The sequence below is a fragment of the Cavia porcellus genome, unplaced genomic scaffold, assembly GCF_034190915.1.
Source record: "Cavia porcellus strain 051 isolate PalLab524CR breed Dunkin Hartley unplaced genomic scaffold, mCavPor4.1 scaffold_1, whole genome shotgun sequence".
Lineage (NCBI taxonomy): Eukaryota > Metazoa > Chordata > Mammalia > Rodentia > Caviidae > Cavia > Cavia porcellus.
This window is the reverse complement of record NW_026947484.1, coordinates 174,234,648-174,244,737: the sequence shown is the minus strand read 5'-3', so window position 1 is coordinate 174,244,737 and position 10,090 is coordinate 174,234,648.

Here is a 10,090-nt window from a genome sequence, read left to right as displayed (position 1 = left end):
GAGGTGAGGGAGCAATAGGAGAAACTGGAGGGGAAATTCCTTTTTTCCCCAGAAAGACATCACCCTCCACCTCTTGAGTCTTTGCTCACTGCTGTAGAAGGCTAATTCTTGAGTCTGAAGCCCACAGAGCACTCTGTCTGAGGCTCTGCCTTCATCAGACCCCTCTGGGGTATTCAGGCAACACTGGAGGGGGTCGGGGTTGGAAAGAGCCCCAGGCCTCCTGCTGGTTAGGAACACTGCTTCCTCTGACCACTTTTTACTTGGAGCAAAACTGCTGATTTATTTTCTTGGGGGAATACAAATAAGTACTGAGTTTTGTAATCCCATCCACAGTCCCATCTGGAAAACCGGGCTCATGGAGCTTGGCTGCCTGCGCGCTGAGGGCTGCGTCTGGCAGTGTCTGGAGTGACAGTGAGCCCTCCAACATCAGCAGAGGCACGGCTGACATTTCCTTTCCTGTTACACGGTCCTTGGAATGTTTGCCCCAGGAGGCTATCCAGGGGCAGGCGGAATGTGGTGGAAAGAAGCTTGCTGCTTTCTGGGCTCCTGACTGTCTGTGTGACTCAGCCATTGTTCTGTTCCTCTCTGAGCCTTGATTTCCCCATCTGTGAAATGGGGGAGCAGCGATTCTCAGTTGGGGGACCACGGACCCCAGAACCACTTACAACATGCATTTAAAATATACTCCCACCAGGATGTAGTGGCTCAGCCCTGTCATACTGGCATTCAGGAGGCTGAGGCAGGAGACTTGCCTAGAATTTGAGCCAACCTGGGCTCCCTAGTGAGTTTAAGACAAGCCTGAACTACTTTATGACATCCTGTCTAAAAATAAATAAATAAAATAATAAAGAAAGAAAACATTAAAATACATTCTTGTTTGTTTCCTCTTCTAGGTCTCTGGAAGTTTTTTTGAGCTTCAAATGATTTTGATGTGTAAGACTGGTGGGGCACACAGTTCTGAGGACCCTGAATCTCCTCTACCCCAGGAGTAACATTTGAACACTCCACAGTGCCACGGAATCTCCTCCCCTCCCATAAGTGAGTGCGAGGGTCTTGCCTGAGGTGAGATGGTGGAATTGTCCGTTCTTGGCAGGATCCCCCAAGGTCCTCAGTCCAGCTGAAGTCACTGTTAAAGCACTTCATTCTTCCAATGAGGAAATTCTAGCTGCTAGTTACAGAGTTTGGTTTCAAAATTGTGCCATTTATTATTTTTGTTGGAGTGGCTTATAAACCCTTGTATCATCATACATCATTTATAGTGCATGAGTCTACAGGAATGTATTTTCCAGATGAGGCCCAGTCCTCCTGTTCAGAACTTAAAATCTTCCTTTAAAAAGGAAGACGGAAGTCTCTCCCAATGTGTTACCACTGATACCATCTCGAGTGACGTTCAGGGAGTGTGATTTCACTCCTGCCTCGTGTCCTGGGGTTGCTATGCCTGCCAACCGTTGTACACATTGAACAGTTCGGGGACTCCTCAGCTGTCACGGGCTGGAGTGCTGAAAGCTGTCCAAGCTGTTAAATTCTTAGGTCTGCTTTTAGAAGTTTCGTTTCGCCCTTATTTTGGCGTTTGTCAAGATGTCCTACTCCCAGGTATCCCCAGTTAGTTGCCACCATGTCATCGTGACTCCTTCCGGTGGAAAAGCTGGAACACACATGTGTCAGAATTGTGCATCCTGTAAGAGTTAATAAACTGTGAGGGAGCGGATTCTCTGATGAGCCAAGGGTGTAGACTTTGATGTTTATTTTCCAGTTGGGTGTGAGGGGGAGGTTTTCTTTTTTTTCTTTTTAATAGTCAGCCCGTTGCCAGTTACTTCTGAAATCTTTCTGAATACATGAAGAGCAAATGTAGATACAGGTTTCCAAGCAACTAATTTACATTCTACGTGAACTTCTTTTGTTTCTGAAGTCAAAATGCTTTCATTTCTTTTTCATCCACACCCTCTTTTTGGAGACGTTGTTCACTCCCAGTTGATAACACATGACATGTAATCCAGCCCGAGGGGGCCATGAAGGCTGATCATACTTTCTATATATATATATTTTTTTATCTTTTTCCTTTTTATCGGTACCGGGGATCGAACTCACGACTGCCTGCTTGCAAGGTAGGCGCTTATGCCGCTGAGCTAAATTCCCAGCCCCTTTTTTTAGATTTTTTTATATATATATATATTTTTTTATCTAAATCATAGCTGATATTTTTTTTTTTGTCTTTTTCCTTTTTATCGGTACTGGGGATTGAACTCACGACTGCCTGCTTGCAAGGCAGGCGCTTATGCCGCTGAGCTAAATCCCCAGCCCCTTTTTTTAGATTTTTTTTTTATATATATATATTTTTTTAATCTAAATCATAGCTGATATTTTTTTTTTTTTGTCTTTTTCCTTTTTATCGGTACCGGGGATTGAACTCACGACTGCCTGCTTGCAAGGCAGGCGCTTATGCCGCTGAGCTAAATCCCCAGCCCCCCTGATCATACTTTCTAGCCAGGACATTTGCAACTGGGATTTGGAACTGAAACTGAGGGAAGTTACCCATAGACCAAGTAAGTCAGGAGACTGAGGGTACGAGCTGCCCAGGGTGACCCCAGGAGCTACTGGGTCCTTATGGGGAAGGGGTTCTGGGGAGGGGAGCAGGACATGAGGAACCGGAGCGCCTGAAGGAGTCTTCCCCTAACCAAGTCACACAATCAGGGCAGGAAGAGCACAGAAGAGCCCTGTCTCTCTACATGTGGGATGGAGTCAGGACAGAGACTCTTCCAAGGCCACCCAGAGCGGCATGCCACACCAGCTCTGGACTCTTGCTTTGCCTGCTCTGCTTTCCTGTCTCCTGGCTCAGAGAATGGGCAGGTCTCCTCGTCTTCTTGTCTTTTCTCTCTCTGCCAAATTCTCTTCTAAGAATTCCAGCCCTGTGCAAATGCAGGCGGGCATCGTTTGCTCTAGATCTCTCGCAAACAGCTGGCCACAGGTGCTACAGTTCTTCCATCAGAGCTCCTGTTTCAGGAGCGAGCCTGGGCAGGGGATAGCATGCATATTGCTCACGGCTGGGGGAGGCTTAATAAATGGCTCAAGGAGCAGGATAAAATCCACATGTACCGACACTCCAGGCAATTTAAACTCACAACACAGCTTTGTGAAGATGCTGTGTCCCTTTTTACAGAGGAGGAAACAGACTCAGAGAAGAGAGATAACTTGCTCCAAATCACACAGCAAGTCAGGAGCACGCCTCCAGTTTGCTTTCGGAGTCCAGGATCTTTGCTCTAAAGCCAGCTGAAGAGGGAGCCAGGGACAGGTCAAGTTCTGAAGCCAGGGGCAGGCAGAGGTGGGCAGGTAGTGAGATGCACCTGTTATACAGAACCATCCACTGGGAAGAGTTCTGGGTGGGTTATTAGGATCAAATGGCTATACAGCTGAGCTCACTTTGGCCTTTTCTCACTTCCACAAAGGGTTGGACTAATGTCCTTTGCAATCTCAGAGACCTCTGTGGGCTGAGGTGGGCCCAGGTCTGGGGCCTGAGGGAATGGATCACTGTCCACTCATGGCCCAATTTGAGATGACCGGGAAATCATATCACGGACACTGCAGCTTGAGTGTCTGGTATCCAGTCTTCCTGCTCCACTCAGGTAGGTTAACTGCTCCTCATCTGTAAAGTAGTTGCAATAATAGTATCTACTTGATGGTGAGGACTAAGTAAGTCAAAAGCTGTAAAATTATCGGGTGATGCCCAGGCCTAGGAAATGATCCCCGCATAATGATTAGTACTAGCGTCTCTTCCAGGGTTGGGAGTTTCTTTGGGATGAGTAGGTTTAAGCTTCCTGTTCTACTGAACTTCTTCCTCTTCCAGGATCCAGCAGCTGGCCCCTGTGGGCTTGTTTCCTGGGCAGAGTGAGTCCACGATCACTCAGACATGACACATGGTCTGTCCACCCCAACTCAGACCCAGGCGGCCAGTCCTGGGCTAAAAATACTGTGCTCATGAGTGAAGCCAGGGAGGCCATTCAGGGGGCCCAGCGCTGTGCTCATGGTAAAATCCAGCCTCCAGCTCTCTGCCACCTGCCTCAGCACCCCTCCTGTGCTGATGTGGGGGGACACACACTCAGGGCAGGAGATGCGTGAGAAGGGGCTGCAGAGGGGAGGAGAAGTGGGTGGGCACCATCTGGATCCTTTAATAGGAAAGGGTCCAGTGGCCATCTTCCAATCCCCCTTCACCTGAGTGAGGTAGAAGTTAAAACCCCCATTTTGGTGAAGGGAGTACTTCCAGGGTTCACAGTCAGGAGAGGTGGGTTAAGTTTGGGCTCTGGGTCTGTGTTGGCCTCAAAGTCTCCTCCTGCTCCACCTGCTGTCCTGGTGCTCCTTGGTAGAACCCTGATTTGGTAGGACCTGGCAGACCAGTGTATTTTCTCTCCTCCTGAGGTGCACGGTGTGGCCGCCTCGGGATCAGAATTGCGACATGAAGAGCAGCTCATGCGGGTGACAGAATCAGAGCTGCAAAGCGGAGGAGCCTGCCTGGGGTGGTCAGATAGACCAGCTCGTCCAGAATGGCAGAAGCCAATGAGAACAAGGTTGGAGAACCTGACTTGCTGTGGGCTGCAGCCTGTCAGTTCCTCCTGAGAGGGAAGCTGATGGCTGGTGACCCTGGAGACCTGAGGGGACCCAATCTGTCCATGCCACTGCCCTTCTAAACCCCTTCCTGGGGTGCCTACTGCTTGCCGTGTGTCCCCACTAGGCTTAGAGGGCAGAGTGCTCCAGAAGGGATGACAAGGTGAGTCTTGGGGTCCAGTGCCTCAGACAACAGCTGTCCCTTCTGAGAGAAACATTACCACCCTGCCCAGGTCTGGAGAACAATGTGACCCTCAGCCACTAAGAAGTGTTAGGGCCAGCACACTTTCTCAGGGCCTTCACAGGCTCCTTGTCATGGGGGCCCTCCCAGCCATGGGGAGCACGGTGCCCAAGGGAGCCGAGACAGAGCAGTGGTGAGGACGGTCCTATCCTTGAAACTTCTCCAGGAGTACCCCCATTGGGCTTACGCTGGGCATTTGGAGATTTTAAGATTTGGGACTCAAAGCCTCTGGAAGTGCAAGAGTCTGGGAAATTTTAGAGCTTTCAGGATAGTTAGAGGTCTTGACATCTTGGAAATTTTAGACCCTTTGGACTCCTAACATCTGGAGAATTTTAGAAACGGGCTCCTTTGACATTCTGGGATGCTTTTGTAAGTTTGGGGCTCCATGGGCCTTACAGTGGCAGGTATCATTTCTGTGTGGAGGGGAACATTTGCTAGCCCCTCTGACCTTCAGTTTCAAATCTCTTGATTGTATGAAGCTTTTTTAAAAAAAATTCATATTTAAAAAAATTATATTGGTTTTCTTAAGTGTTTGATGTTATATTGTTTTTCAAACAAATGACAACATTTATTGACCTACTGAAGTTTCCAGCTTTTCTCTAAAAGATGATTTTTGTGTCTCACATCACAGGTTCCCCAATAGTCACACTAAGGTGGATGTGGGTATTGCCCACCTCTGCAGTTGGGAAGCAGCCCCAGGGAGAGCACAGTGTTTGCTCAGGGGTATATAGTGATTCAGGGTCAGATCTGGGCTTCTTGGCTCCTGGGCCTGAGCTGTGGAACTCGCCATCCCTGTCCTCTTTCCTACGTTCATTCACAGAGCTTCCTCCCATTCCCAGGTTCTCTTTGCAAAATGAGGTTGGGGATACTTGAGCCAGGCTGGGCCCACAGGCCCAGAATATGAGCCTCGTGTAATGAGCAGAGACTGCTTCCAGCTTGTGAGGTACAAGAGGAAAACAGAAAACAGAATCTCCACGCAGCTGAGCCAGGGCTCTGCAGAGCTCCACGAAGGAGAGGAGAGGGAACCACTCCTAGAGCTCAGCCGGTGGCACTTCCTGCCTTGCCCACCCTGTCCATCTTTACCTGCGGCTGGGCCCCGGCTGCGCCCTCCCCACTGTCTGGCTCATGCTTTCTGCTTCCTGTGGCCTCTGGCTCGGTGTCCGGTCATGGCTTCCATGGCCCCAGGGTTTCCCTTTGTGTCCTTGTATGCACCTTTCAGTTTTGGCTCTCATTCCCAACTTCTCAATGCAGCTGTTTCCCCCAAAGGAAGAACTTGCCACCCCAGCACAGGCCACAGTCAAAGAGCTCTTGCGCCAGGTCTTGGACTCGTTGGGGTTGCACAGTCCAACCCCAGTCTGGACCACCTCTCCGGGGGTAACAGGCTGAAGGCTTGCTGCCCCTTCTTCAGGGCCCTGCTGACCTCTACATCGGCTGGGCTATGAGTTTGGGGGTTCCCGCAACTCTCCACCCCTATGCATGCCCTGTGTATTTCCTTACTTGATGGCTTCCATTGCATGAGGCGTTCCCACATCAGGCCTAGCCTGTGATTATTCAGTAAGTCACCAGTTTGCATGCTCTAGGAGGGAAGAGTTTGATCTGCTTTATCTAGTTCAGCATCGTGCAGCACCTAAGGTGGGCCCAGGCAGGGAGAGAGCTGTTGGATGGATAATTGCAAGAATGAATAAATGAATGATTGTTGTTGAATTAGAGTTGACAGCAATATATACAATCCCTTGAGCCTAAGAATTCTAGGCCAGTCTGGCCAGCATAGCTAGTTTCTCTCCTCTCTCTTCAGTACTGGGAATTAAATAAACCCAGGGCTTCCACACTGAGCTATGTTATCCCCAGCTTTTTTCTTTCTTTCTTCCTTCCTTCCTTTCTTTCTTTCTTTGAGACAGGATCTGCCTGAATTACTAAGTTGTCCAGGCTGGACTTGAACACTTGAGATCCTCCTGATTCAGCCTCCCAGAGTGCTAGGATCACAGGTATGTACCACCATGTAGAGCTGAGACCATATCTCTTTTAAAAAATGAAGAAGAGAAAAAAGTGAATTGGCAAAACAGAAGTAAATTGCATATTCAACAATAACCTATTAAAATACATTATAGTAATGTACAATGGGATTTGCATGTTCTTTAAAACCAATTTAAGGCCACATTCCTGCTCAAAAGCGTTACTCATTAGGGAAACGCAAATCAGAACCTCAGTAAGATACCACTTCATATTCACAAAATGACTACAGGTTTTTTTTGTTTTTGTTTTTTTTTTTATAAAAAGAAGAGGAAGGGAAAATAACCAGTGTTGGTAAGGATGTGGCGAAATTGGAATCTTCACACATTGCTGGTGGGGATGCAAAATTGTTGAACTGGTATGGAAAATCGTCTGGCAGAACCTCAAAGAGCTAAACATAGAATTAGCATCAACCCAGCTATTCCGCCCTAGGTATGGACCCAGGAGAAGTTAAAACACGTCCACACAAACACTTGGACACGACTGCTCACAGCAGTGTTATACAGAACTGGTAACAAGCACTCAAATGTCGATCTATCTGTGAATGAACAGGCAAGATGAGCTGCATCTACATGGTAGAATATTCGGCTATAAAACCGGATGAAGCATCAACTCATACTACAACACGGACAGGCCCTACATGCAGAGTCGGGACTGACAAGAGTCACAGGGGCTCTTTTGAGAACGATGGGAAGGTTCTGGGATTAGCCATAATATTTACACAATATTCTGGTGAGTGTTCTAAGAACCCCTGAATTGTGTATACTTTAGAGTGGTGATTTTATATTATATGTGTTTGCATCTCCATTCTACTATAGAGAAAAGAGCAGCAGAAGCGATCTGATGGGTGGGAAACAAAAGCACAAATTATCTTTATAAGTTATTTTTTCATAGCTGTGGACAGAAAACAAGACCAAATATTTATAGTAGTTGCACTGTGGGTAGAATTATAGGCCACTTTCATTATTTTCCTTTATGCATTTAAAATGTTTTTATAATGATTATATAACACTTCTTGATTTGAAACAGGATTAGGGTAGCCAGGAGTAGTGTGCATACCTGTAATCCCACCTCTCAGGAGGCTGAGGCAGGAGAATCACCATGAATCTGAGGTTAAACTGAACTACATAATGAGATTCTGTCTCCAAAACAACAACAAAACAGGATTTAGGGGCTAGAGTTCAGTAGTAGAGTTCATACTTACTATGCTTAAGGCCTTGGTTCAGTTCTCCACACAGAAAAAAAGAAAGAAAGGGAAGAAGGGAGGGAGGGTAGAGAGAAGAAAGGAAGAAAGAGAATTGATTTTTAAAATCCTATCACTTGCTACCTAAAAATTGCTTTCCTTGTGATAAAACCAACCCCCAGGAGCACCCCTTTCTCTGCCCTGCTGGCTGGTGGCTGAGGGGACACTTGCACATCAGTTTGCACAATGGGTACCAGACAATGGCTCTGGGTCCGGAGTGGTTACTGCGCACAGAATACGCAGAGAATGACCCGGGGCCTTGAATCGGAAACCTGGGGAAAACGCAGAACGGGAAGACTCATCAGCTTTAGGGGTGGGGGCACGGCAGCCACCTCCTTCCCCTGGAGCTTAATGAGACCCCCAGAGAGAGCAGCACTCGTGTTTCCTGAAGCTAGAGGACCTGGGTGCTGGAGCAAGTGGCCTGTGACAGGGACAAGAGAGGAGGGCTGAGTTTAGGGGGATGGGGCAGCTCATGGTTCCTGAGGCTGGAAGTGAGCCTGAGCCGAGAGAGCCGGCCTCAGCCTCCAGCACCTGCTGTTCGGAGTTCTGGATGGGAGGGTCCCAAGAGGCTGGAGTGGGGTGCAGGCTCCTGTGAGAGGGAGCCTGAGACACCCATATGACCTGCCCCAACACGACAGTGACAGTCTTAGAGCAAGGCTGCTCCTCATGAGGGGGTTGGAGGGAGTGGGGGCTCCCTTTCCTCCCTTCAGCTCCTCCCTTCCCAGCTGCTCGGGCTGTAAGCACCGGATCTGGGGTTGGCGACAGAAGTCACCTGCACCGGAAAAGCTGAAAGGCTCTGGGCTTTCCCATGCTGCCTCAGAGGCAGCTCAGGGACTGTCACTACCAAGACAGATAAAAAAAGTCGCCTCTGGCCAAGTTATCCATTGACTCCACTTTAAACAGCTGGTGAGACTCAGAAATAAAGTTGTGCTGTTTGATTGTATCGCTGATCCTGTGTTTCACTTGCTGTTCTCACAGCTTTATGTCTTTTCTCAGTACCAGAGGTTGAACCTAGGGCCTTTGCACTGACCTACATCAGTAGCTCTCCTGTTTATTAGGTTTATTTGCTTGTCTGTTTGATGAGTCTAAGTTGTTAATTTAGCTTAGCAACTGAGATTGGAATTGAACTTTTGATCCTCCTGCCTCAGCCTCCCAGAGTGCTGGGTTTACAGATGTGGGCCATCATGCCTGCCTTCTACTGCTTTCTTTCTACACTGACTGAGAGCCGGGCACTGGGCTACCACGACCAGAGTTTGCCGGGTTTAGGCTCAGAAAATACCCTTGAGGCCAGCTCCACCCTCCTGATGTCCCAGCTGGAGAACTGAAGACAAACCTAGAGCTAGGTTTGACCTAGAGCTAGGGAGTGGCAGGGTGCCTGCAAGCTCCCCTCACAGCTCGCACACAGGGCTGGTGGAGAGCTGTGCATTCGACTTTGGGGTTCTGCAAATCCCTCCTCTCCTGTCCCTGGACCCCACCTCTGGCTGGCTGATACCTGGAATTCCACAGGCTCTCACCAGGGCCAGGCCAAGGGTCCCCAACTCTGGGGGGATTGGATTCCAACAGTGCCAGAGCAAGGTCGGGCCAGCACAGATTTCCCTGTGTTAACCTCACTTGATGTCAACACTTCTGGTTTACTGAGAACGAGGCAAAATCCGCCGAGTCCTCAAAATGTGAGAGGCTGAGGTTTTCCCTGCTAGAATCTGCCTGGCTCCTGCTGGGCCTTGCCAGGAGGGCCAGAGGATTGAGTGTGCAGGGAGCTGGAGTCCGGTGCATGGCATCGGCCTTGTCTCCAGCTCCTGCTACGCAGTGGGAGAGGAGTGCTGCCCTGCTCTCATCGGTGTTCCAGCCTCACTTGCTGGGTGACCTTAGGGGGAGCTCTTTGGCTCTCTGGGCCTCGTGTTCTCTCTCTCTCTCTCTCTCCCTATGTCTGTGTTTCCACGGTCTGTGCATGAATATGTATATATGAGCGATGGGGGGGGGGTGCTTTGGAAATGGGAGGC